Source organism: Meriones unguiculatus, assembly GCF_030254825.1.
Source record: "Meriones unguiculatus strain TT.TT164.6M chromosome 13 unlocalized genomic scaffold, Bangor_MerUng_6.1 Chr13_unordered_Contig_2907, whole genome shotgun sequence".
In the NCBI taxonomy this organism is placed as follows: domain Eukaryota; kingdom Metazoa; phylum Chordata; class Mammalia; order Rodentia; family Muridae; genus Meriones; species Meriones unguiculatus.
Genome location: NW_026843582.1, coordinates 68,494 through 78,515, shown reverse-complemented (window position 1 = coordinate 78,515; position 10,022 = coordinate 68,494).

Genomic DNA, 10,022 nt, shown 5'->3' with positions numbered 1-10,022 from the left:
CATCTATCTATCATCTATCTATCATCTATCTATCATCTATCTATCATCTATCTATCATCTATCATCTATCATCTATCTATCATCTATCATCTATCTATCATCTATCTATCATCTATCTATCATCTATCATCTATCTATCATCTATCTATCATCTATCATCTATCTATCATCTATCTATCATCTATCATCTATCTATCATCTATCTATCATCTATCATCTATCTATCATCTATCTATCATCTATCTATCATCTATCATCTATCTATCATCTATGTATCATCTATCTATCATCTATCTATCATCTATCTATCATCTATCATCTATCTATCATCTATCATCTATCTATCATCTATCTGTCATCTATCTATCATCTATCTATCATCTATCATCTATCATCTATCTATCATCTATCTATCATCTATCATCTATCTATCATCTATCTATCATCTATCATCTATCTATCATCTATCTATCATCTATCTATCATCTATCTATCATCTATCTATCATCTATCATCTATCTATCATCTATCTATCATCTATCATCTATCATATATCATCTATCTATCATCTATCTATCATCTATCATCTATCATCTATCTATCATCTATCTATCATCTATCTATCATCTATCTATCATCTATCATCTATCTATCATCTATCTATCATCTATCATCTATCTATCATCTATCTATCATCTATCATCTATCTATCATCTATCTATCATCTATCATCTATCATCTATCTATCATCTATCTATCATCTATCTATCATCTATCTATCATCTATCTATCATCTATCATCTATCATCTATCTATCATCTATCTATCATCTATCATATATCATCTATCTATCATCTATCATCTATCATCTATCTATCTATCATCTATCATCTATCTATCATCTATCTATCATCTATCATCTATCTATCATCTATCTATCATCTATCATCTATCATCTATCTATCATCTATCTATCATCTATCTATCATCTATCTATCATCTATCATCTATGTATCATCTATCTATCATCTATCTATCATCTATCATCTATCTATCATCTATGTATCATCTATCTATCATCTATCTATCATCTATCTATCATCTATCATCTATCTATCATCTATCATCTATCTATCATCTATCTGTCATCTATCTGTCATCTATCTATCATCTATCTATCATCTATCATCTATCTATCATCTATCTATCATCTATCTATCATCTATCTATCATCTATCTATCATCTATCATCTATCTATCATCTATCTATCATCTATCATCTATCATATATCATCTATCTATCATCTATCTATCATCTATCATCTATCTATCTATCATCTATCATCTATCTATCATCTATCTATCATCTATCATCTATCTATCATCTATCTATCATCTATCATCTATCATCTATCTATCATCTATCTATCATCTATCTATCATCTATCATCTATCATCTATCTATCATCTATCTATCATCTATCTATCATCTATCTATCATCTATCTATCATCTATCATCTATCTATCATCTATCTATCATCTATCTATCATCTATCATCTATCTATCATCTGTCTATCATCTATCTATCATCTATCTATCATCTATCTATCATCTATCATCTATCTATCATCTATCTATCATCTATCTATCATCTATCATCTATCTATCATCTATCTATCATCTATCATCTATCTATCATCTATCTATCATCTATCTATCATCTATCTATCATCTATCTATCATCTATCTATCATCTATCATCTATCTATCATCTATCTATCATCTATCTATCATCTATCTATCATCTATCTATCATCTATCTATCATCTATCTATCATCTATCATCTATCATCTATCTATCATCTATCTATCATCTATCATCTATCTATCATCTATCTATCATCTATCATCTATCATCTATCTATCTATCTATCATCTATCTATCATCTATCATCTATCTATCATCTATCTATCATCTATCTATCATCTATCTATCATCTATCTATCATCTATCTATCATCTATCATCTATCATCTATCTATCATCTATCTATCATCTATCATCTATCTATCATCTATCTATCATCTATCATCTATCTATCATCTATCTATCATCTATCTATCATCTATCATCTATCTATCATCTATCTATCATCTATCATCTATCTATCATCTATCTATCATCTATCTATCATCTATCATCTATCTATCATCTATGTATCATCTATCTATCATCTATCTATCATCTATCTATCATCTATCATCTATCTATCATCTATCATCTATCTATCATCTATCTGTCATCTATCTGTCATCTATCATCTATCTATCATCTATCATCTATCTATCATCTATCTATCATCTATCTATCATCTATCTATCATCTATCTATCATCTATCATCTATCTATCATCTATCTATCATCTATCATCTATCATATATCATCTATCTATCATCTATCTATCATCTATCATCTATCTATCTATCATCTATCATCTATCTATCATCTATCTATCATCTATCATCTATCTATCATCTATCTATCATCTATCATCTATCATCTATCTATCATCTATCTATCATCTATCTATCATCTATCTATCATCTATCTATCATCTATCTATCATCTATCATCTATCTATCATCTATCATCTATCATATATCATCTATCTATCATCTATCTATCATCTATCATCTATCTATCTATCATCTATCATCTATCTATCATCTATCTATCATCTATCATCTATCTATCATCTATCTATCATCTATCATCTATCATCTATCTATCATCTATCTATCATCTATCTATCATCTATCATCTATGTATCATCTATCTATCATCTATCTATCATCTATCATCTATCTATCATCTATGTATCATCTATCTATCATCTATCTATCATCTATCTATCATCTATCATCTATCTATCATCTATCTATCATCTATCTATCATCTATCTATCATCTATCTATCATCTATCTATCATCTATCATCTATCTATCATCTATCTATCATCTATCATCTATCATATATCATCTATCTATCATCTATCTATCATCTATCATCTATCTATCTATCATCTATCATCTATCTATCATCTATCTATCATCTATCTATCATCTATCATCTATCTATCATCTATCTATCATCTATCATCTATCATCTATCTATCATCTATCTATCATCTATCTATCATCTATCATCTATCATCTATCTATCATCTATCTATCATCTATCTATCATCTATCTATCATCTATCTATCATCTATCATCTATCTATCATCTATCTATCATCTATCTATCATCTATCATCTATCTATCATCTGTCTATCATCTATCTATCATCTATCTATCATCTATCTATCATCTATCTATCATCTATCATCTATCTATCATCTATCTATCATCTATCATCTATCTATCATCTATCTATCATCTATCTATCATCTATCTATCTATCATCTATCATCTATCTATCATCTATCTATCATCTATCTATCATCTATCATCTATCTATCATCTATCTATCATCTATCATCTATCATCTATCTATCATCTATCTATCATCTATCTATCATCTATCTATCATCTATCTATCATCTATCATCTATCTATCATCTATCTATCATCTATCTATCACCTATCATCTATCTATCATCTATCTATCATCTATCATCTATCTATCATCTATCTATCATCTATCTATCATCTATCTATCTATCATCTATCTATCATCTATCTATCATCTATCTATCATCTATCTATCATCTATCTATCATCTATCATCTATCTATCATCTATCTATCATCTATCATCTATCTATCATCTATCTATCATCTATCATCTATCTATCATCTATCTATCATCTATCTATCATCTATCATCTATCTATCATCTATCTATCATCTATCTATCATCTATCATCTATCTATCATCTATCTATCATCTATCTATCATCTATCATCTATCTATCATCTATCATCTATCTATCATCTATCTATCATCTATCATCTATCTATCATCTATCTATCATCTATCATCTATCATCTATCTATCATCTGTCTATCATCTATCTATCATCTATCTATCATCTATCTATCATCTATCATCTATCTATCATCTATCTATCATCTATCTATCATCTATCTATCATCTATCTATCATCTATCATCTATCATCTATCTATCATCTATCTATCATCTATCTATCATCTATCTATCATCTATCTATCATCTATCTATCATCTATCATCTATCTATCATCTATCTATCATCTATCTATCATCTATCTATCATCTATCTATCATCTATCTATCATCTATCTATCTATCTATCATCTATCTATCATCTATCTATCATCTATCTATCATCTATCTATCATCTATCATCTATCATCTATCTATCATCTATCATCTATCTATCATCTATCTATCATCTATCTATCATCTATCTATCATCTATCTATCATCTATCATCTATCTATCATCTATCTATCATCTATCTATCATCTATCATCTATCTATCATCTATCTATCCTATCTATCTATCATCTATCATCTATCTATCATCTATCTATCATCTATCTATCATCTATCTATCATCTATCTATCATCTATCTATCATCTATCATCTATCTATCATCTATCTATCATCTATCTATCATCTATCTATCATCTATCTATCATCTATCTATCATCTATCTATCATCTATCATCTATCATCTATCATCTATCTATCATCTATCTATCATCTATCATCTATCTATCATCTATCTATCATCTATCTATCATCTATCTATCATCTATCTATCATCTCTCTATCATCTATTTATCATCTATCTGGGATGGTGGGAGGACCCAGGCTGGGGAGGGAGGACGCAGGGCAGGGAGGGAGGACGCAGGGCGGGGAGGGAGGACGCAGGGCGGGGAGGGAGGACCCGGGATGCGGAGGGAGGGAGGGAGGATGCAGGGCGGGGAGGGAGGACCCGGGATGCGGAGGGAGGGAGGGAGGATGCAGGGCGGGGAGGGGGGACCCCGGATGGGGAGGGAGGGAGGGAGGACGCAGGGCAGGGAGGGAGGACGCAGGGCGGGGAGGGAGGACCCGGGATGCGGAGGGAGGGAGGGGAGGATGCAGGGCGGGGAGGGGGGACCCCGGATGGGGAGGGAGGGAGGAGGCGTCCTGGCAGCTCCCGTCCCTCTGGGTCCTGCTGCTTTTTCCCCTTCCTCCGGACGCGGAGGGCCTTGTGGAGAAGGGTCTCCATGGAGACCTGGAGTGCTGGGGTGTCCTGGGGGGTGACGGCCCCCGCCGGGGTGTCCTGGAGGGTGACGGCCCCCCGGGGTGTCCTGGGGGGTGACTTTCCCCTGTCGGGGTGTCCTGGGGGGTGACGTCCCCCCATCGGGGTGTCCTGGGGGGTGACGTCCCCCCGTCGGGGTGTCCTGGGGGTGACGTTCCCCTGTCGGGGTGTCCTGGGGGGTGACGGCCCCCGTCGGGGTGTCCTGGGGGTGACGGGCCCCCGCGTCCGGGATGGCACCCTCAGCTGTGAGCTGGCCCAGTTGGCGGGGCCAGGGTCCCCGGGAGAGGAGGGAGGGGGAGGAGGAGGAGGAGGGGAGGAGGAGAAGGAGGAGGAGGAAGTGGAGGAGGAAGAGGAGAAGGAGGAGGAGGAAGTGGAGGAGGAAGAGGAGAAGGAAATGGAGGAGGAGAAAGAGGAGGAGAAGGAAGTGGAGGAGGAGGAGGAAGTGGAGGAGGAAGAGGAGAAGGAAATGGAGGAGGAGAAAGAGGAGGAAGTGGAGGAGGAGGAGGAAGAGGAGGAGAAGGAGGAGGAGAAGGAGGAGAAGGAAGAGGAGAAGAAGGAGAAGAAGGAGGAGGAGGAGAAGGAGGAGGGGGAGGAGGAGGAGGAGGTGGAGGAGGAGGTGAAGGAGGAGGAGGAGGAGGAGAAGGAGGAGGAGGAGGAGGAGAAGGAGAAGGAGGAGGAGGAGGAGGAGGAAGAGGAGGAGAATGAGGAGGAGAAGGAGGAGGAGAAGGAGGAGGAGGAGGAGGAGGAGGAAGAGGAGGAGAAGGAGGAGGAGAAGGAGGAGGAGAAGGAGGAGGAGGAGAAGAAGGAGAAGAAGGAGGAGAAGGAGAAGGAGGAGGAGTTGAAGGAGGAGGAGGAGAAGGAGAAGAAGGAGGAGGAGGAGAAGGAGGAGGAGGAGAAGGAGGAGAAGGAGGAGGAGAAGGAGGAGGAGAAGGAGGAGGAGGAGAAGGAGGAGAAGGAGGAGGAGGAGAAGAAGGAGGAGGAGAAGAAGGAGGAGGAGAAGAAGGAGGAGGAGGAGGAGAAGGAGGAGGAGGAGGAGGAGGAGAAGGTGGAGGAGGAAGAGGAAGAGGAGTGAAGGAGGAGGAGGAGGGAGAGGAGGAGGGGGAGGGCGGACCCAGGAACCCGCCTTCCTCCTGGCACAGGTACAGGGTTCCAGCAGCTGACCTGAGGGCCCCGACCTTGTGCCCCTTTGTTCTTGGCCCCTCCCCCGTCACCCTCCCCATCATTCCCTGTCCCTCTCCTGTCCTCCCTGTCCTCTCCTGTCCTCCCTGTCCTCTCCTGTCCTCCCTGTCCTCTCCTGTCCTCCCTGTCCTCCCTGTCCTCTCCTGTCCTCCCTGTCCCTCTCCTGTCCTCCCTGTCCTCTCCTGTCCTCCCTGTCCTCTCCCTGTCCTCCCTGTCCCTCTCCTGTCCTCCCTGTCCTCTCCTGTCCTCCCTGTCCTCTCCTGTCCTCCCTGTCCTCTCCTGTCCTCCCTGTCCCTCTCCTGTCCTCCCTGTCCTCTCCTGTCCCCCCTGTCCCTCTCCTGTCCTCCCTGTCCTCTCCTGTCCTCCCTGTCCTCTCCTGTCCTCCCTGTCCTCTCCTGTCCTCCCTGTCCCTCTCCTGTCCTCCCTGTCCTCTCCTGTCCCCCCTGTCCCTCTCCTGTCCTCCCTGTCCTCTCCTGTCCTCCCTGTCCTCTCCTGTCCTCCCTGTCCTCTCCTGTCCTCCTTGTCCCCCTCCTATCCACCCTGTCCCCCTCCTGTCCTCCCTGTCCCCCTCCTGTCCTCCCTGTCCCTCTCCTGTCCTCCCTGTCCCTCTCCTGTCCTCCCTGTCCCTCTCCAGTCCCCACCCCTCCTCCTCCTCTTCCATCCTCCTCCCCCATCCCCATTATGCTCCCCTCTCACATCCCCTCCCCCCTTTTCCCCTCCCCATCATCCTCCCCCTCCCCCTCCTCATCACCCTCCCCATCACCCTCCCCTCCTCATCACCCTCATCACCCTCCCCCTCATCACCCTCCCCCTCCTCCTCCCCATCACCCTCCCCTTCCTCATCACCCTCCCCCTCCTCATCACCCTCCCCTTCCTCATCACCCTCCCCCTCCTCATCACCCTCCCCCTCCTCATCACCCTCCCCCTCCTCATCACCCTCCCCCTCCTCATCACCCTCATCACCCTCCCCCTCCTCATCACCCTCCTCATCACCCTCTCCCTCCTCCCCCTCCCCCTCCTCATCACCCCATCACCCTCCTCCTCCTCATCACCCTCCCCATCTGCCTCCCCCTCATCACCCTCCCCATCACTCTCCCTCTCCCCATCACCCTCCCCCTCCTCATCCCCCTCCCCATCCCCCTCCCCACCCCCTTCCCTCTCATCCCCCTCCCGCTCCTCATCCCCCTCCTCATCCCCCTCCTCATCCCCCTCCCCATCCCTCTCCCTCTCATCCCCCTCCCCTCCCCATCCCCCTCCTCATCCCCCTCCTCATCATTCTTCTCTCCTCATCACCCTCTCCCTCATCCTCCCCTCCCCCTTCTCCTCCCCCTCCCCCACCCCCCTCCCCCTCATCCTCCCCACCATTCTCCCCCTCCCCCTCCTCATCCTCCCCACCATTCTCACCCTCCCCCTCATCACCCCATCACCCTCTTCATTCCCTCCCCCCATCACCCTCCCCCTCTTCATCACCCTCCTCCTCCCCTTCCTCCTCCCCCTCCCCCTCCTGCTCCCCCTCCCCCACTCTATCATTCTGATGGGAATGGGGAGGAGGGGGAGGGGGAGGAGGGGAGGGGAGGAGGGGGCAGGGGGCGGGGGATGGGAGGGGAGCCTGAGGGGGAGGGGGAGGGGGAGAGGGAGGAGCGGGAGGGGTCATCCCCAGCGGAGGGAGGAGGGAGAAGGGCAGCCTCAGGGGACACCGCCCAGGCCCCCCCCGCTGGAGGAGGCCACCCCAGCGCCGCCCCTCCTGAGGTCCCCACCCATCACCTCCATCACTGTCACCCGGGAGAGGGACGGGGGACATGGGAGGACAGCAGGGAGGACAGGAGAGGGACAGGGTGGACAGGAGAGGGACAGGGTAGACATAGGAGGACAGGAGGGAGGACAGGAGAGGGACAGGGAGGACAGGAGAGGGACAGGGTGGACAGGAGCGGGACAGGGAGGACAGGAGAGGGACAGGATGGACAGGGTAGACAGGAGAGGGACAGGGAGGACATAGGAGGACAGGGAGGACAGGAGAGGGACAGGGAGGACAGGAGAGGGACAGGATGGACAGGGAGGACAGGAGAGGGACAGGATGGACAGGGATGACAAGAGAGGGACAGGGAGGACAGGAGAGGGACAGGGAGGACAGGAGAGGGACAGGATGGACAGGGATGACAAGAGAGGGACAGGGTGGACAGGGTGGACAGGAGAGGGACAGGGAGGACAGGAGAGGGACAGGGAGGACAGGAGAGGGACAGGATGGACAGGAGAGGGACAGGATGGACAGGAGAGGTACAGGGAGGACAGGAGAGGGACAGGGAGGACAGGAGAAGGACAGGGAGGACAGGGTAGACAGGAGAGGGACAGGGAGGACAGGAGAGAAACAGGGAGGACAGGAGAGGGACAGGAGAGGGACAGGGAGGACAGGAGAGGGACAGGGAGGACAGGAGAGAAACAGGGAGGACAGGAGAGGGACAGGAGAGGGACAGGGAGGACAGGAAAGGGACAGGGAGGACAGGAGAGGGACAGGGAGGACAGGAGAGGGACAGGGAGGACAGGAGAGGGACAGGGAGGACAGGAGAGGGACAGGGTGGACAGGAGAGGGACAGGAGAGGGACAGGGAGGACAGGAGAGGGACAGGGAGGACAGGAGAGGGACAGGGAGGACAGGAGAGGGACAGGGAGGACAGGAGAGGGACAGGGTGGACAGGAGAGGGACAGGGAGGACAGGAGAGGGACAGGGAGGACAGGAGAGGGACAGGATGGACAGGAGAGGGACAGGATGGACAGGAGAGGGACAGGATGGACAGGAGAGGGACAGAGAGGACAGGAGAGGGACAGGGAGGACAGGAGAGGGACAGGGAGGACAGGAGAGGGACAGGGAGGACAGGAGAGGGACAGGGAGGACAGGAGAGGAACAGGGAGGAATGGAGAGGGACAAGGTGGACAGGAGAGGGACAGGGTGGACATAGGAGGACAGGAGGGAGGACAGGAGAGGGACAGGGTGGACAAGTGAGGGACAGGAGGACAACGTGGACAGGAGAGGGACAGGGTGGACAGGAGAGGGACAGGGTGGACAGGGTAGACAGGAGAGGGACAGGGAGGACAGGGTGGACAGGAGAGGGACAGGAGAGGGACAGGTTGGACAGGAGAGGGACAGGAGAGGGACAGGGTGGACAGGAGAAGGACAGGATGGACAGAAGAGGGACAGGGAGGACAGGAGAGGGACAGGGTGGACATAGGACAGGAGAGGGACAGGATGGACAGGAGAGGGACAGAAAGGAAAGGAGAGGGGCAGGAGAGGGACAGGGAGGGACAGGATAGCCCTCGTGTGGGCCTTCCGGCTCAGAGCGCCGGCTGCCCTTCCGGAGGCCCCGAGTTCGAATCCCGCGGCCGCCTGTGTGATGGGATCCGGCGCCTGCGGGGTGGAAACATCCCGGAGCCTGGTCGTCCCGGGTCCCGGCGCGATTAGCCTGGTGGTTCCCGGCTCTGGGGAGCAGCGGGGACCTTGTCTGCTGTGTGCAAGGCCAGGCTGCAGCGTGCAAACACAAGCTGCTGCACACAT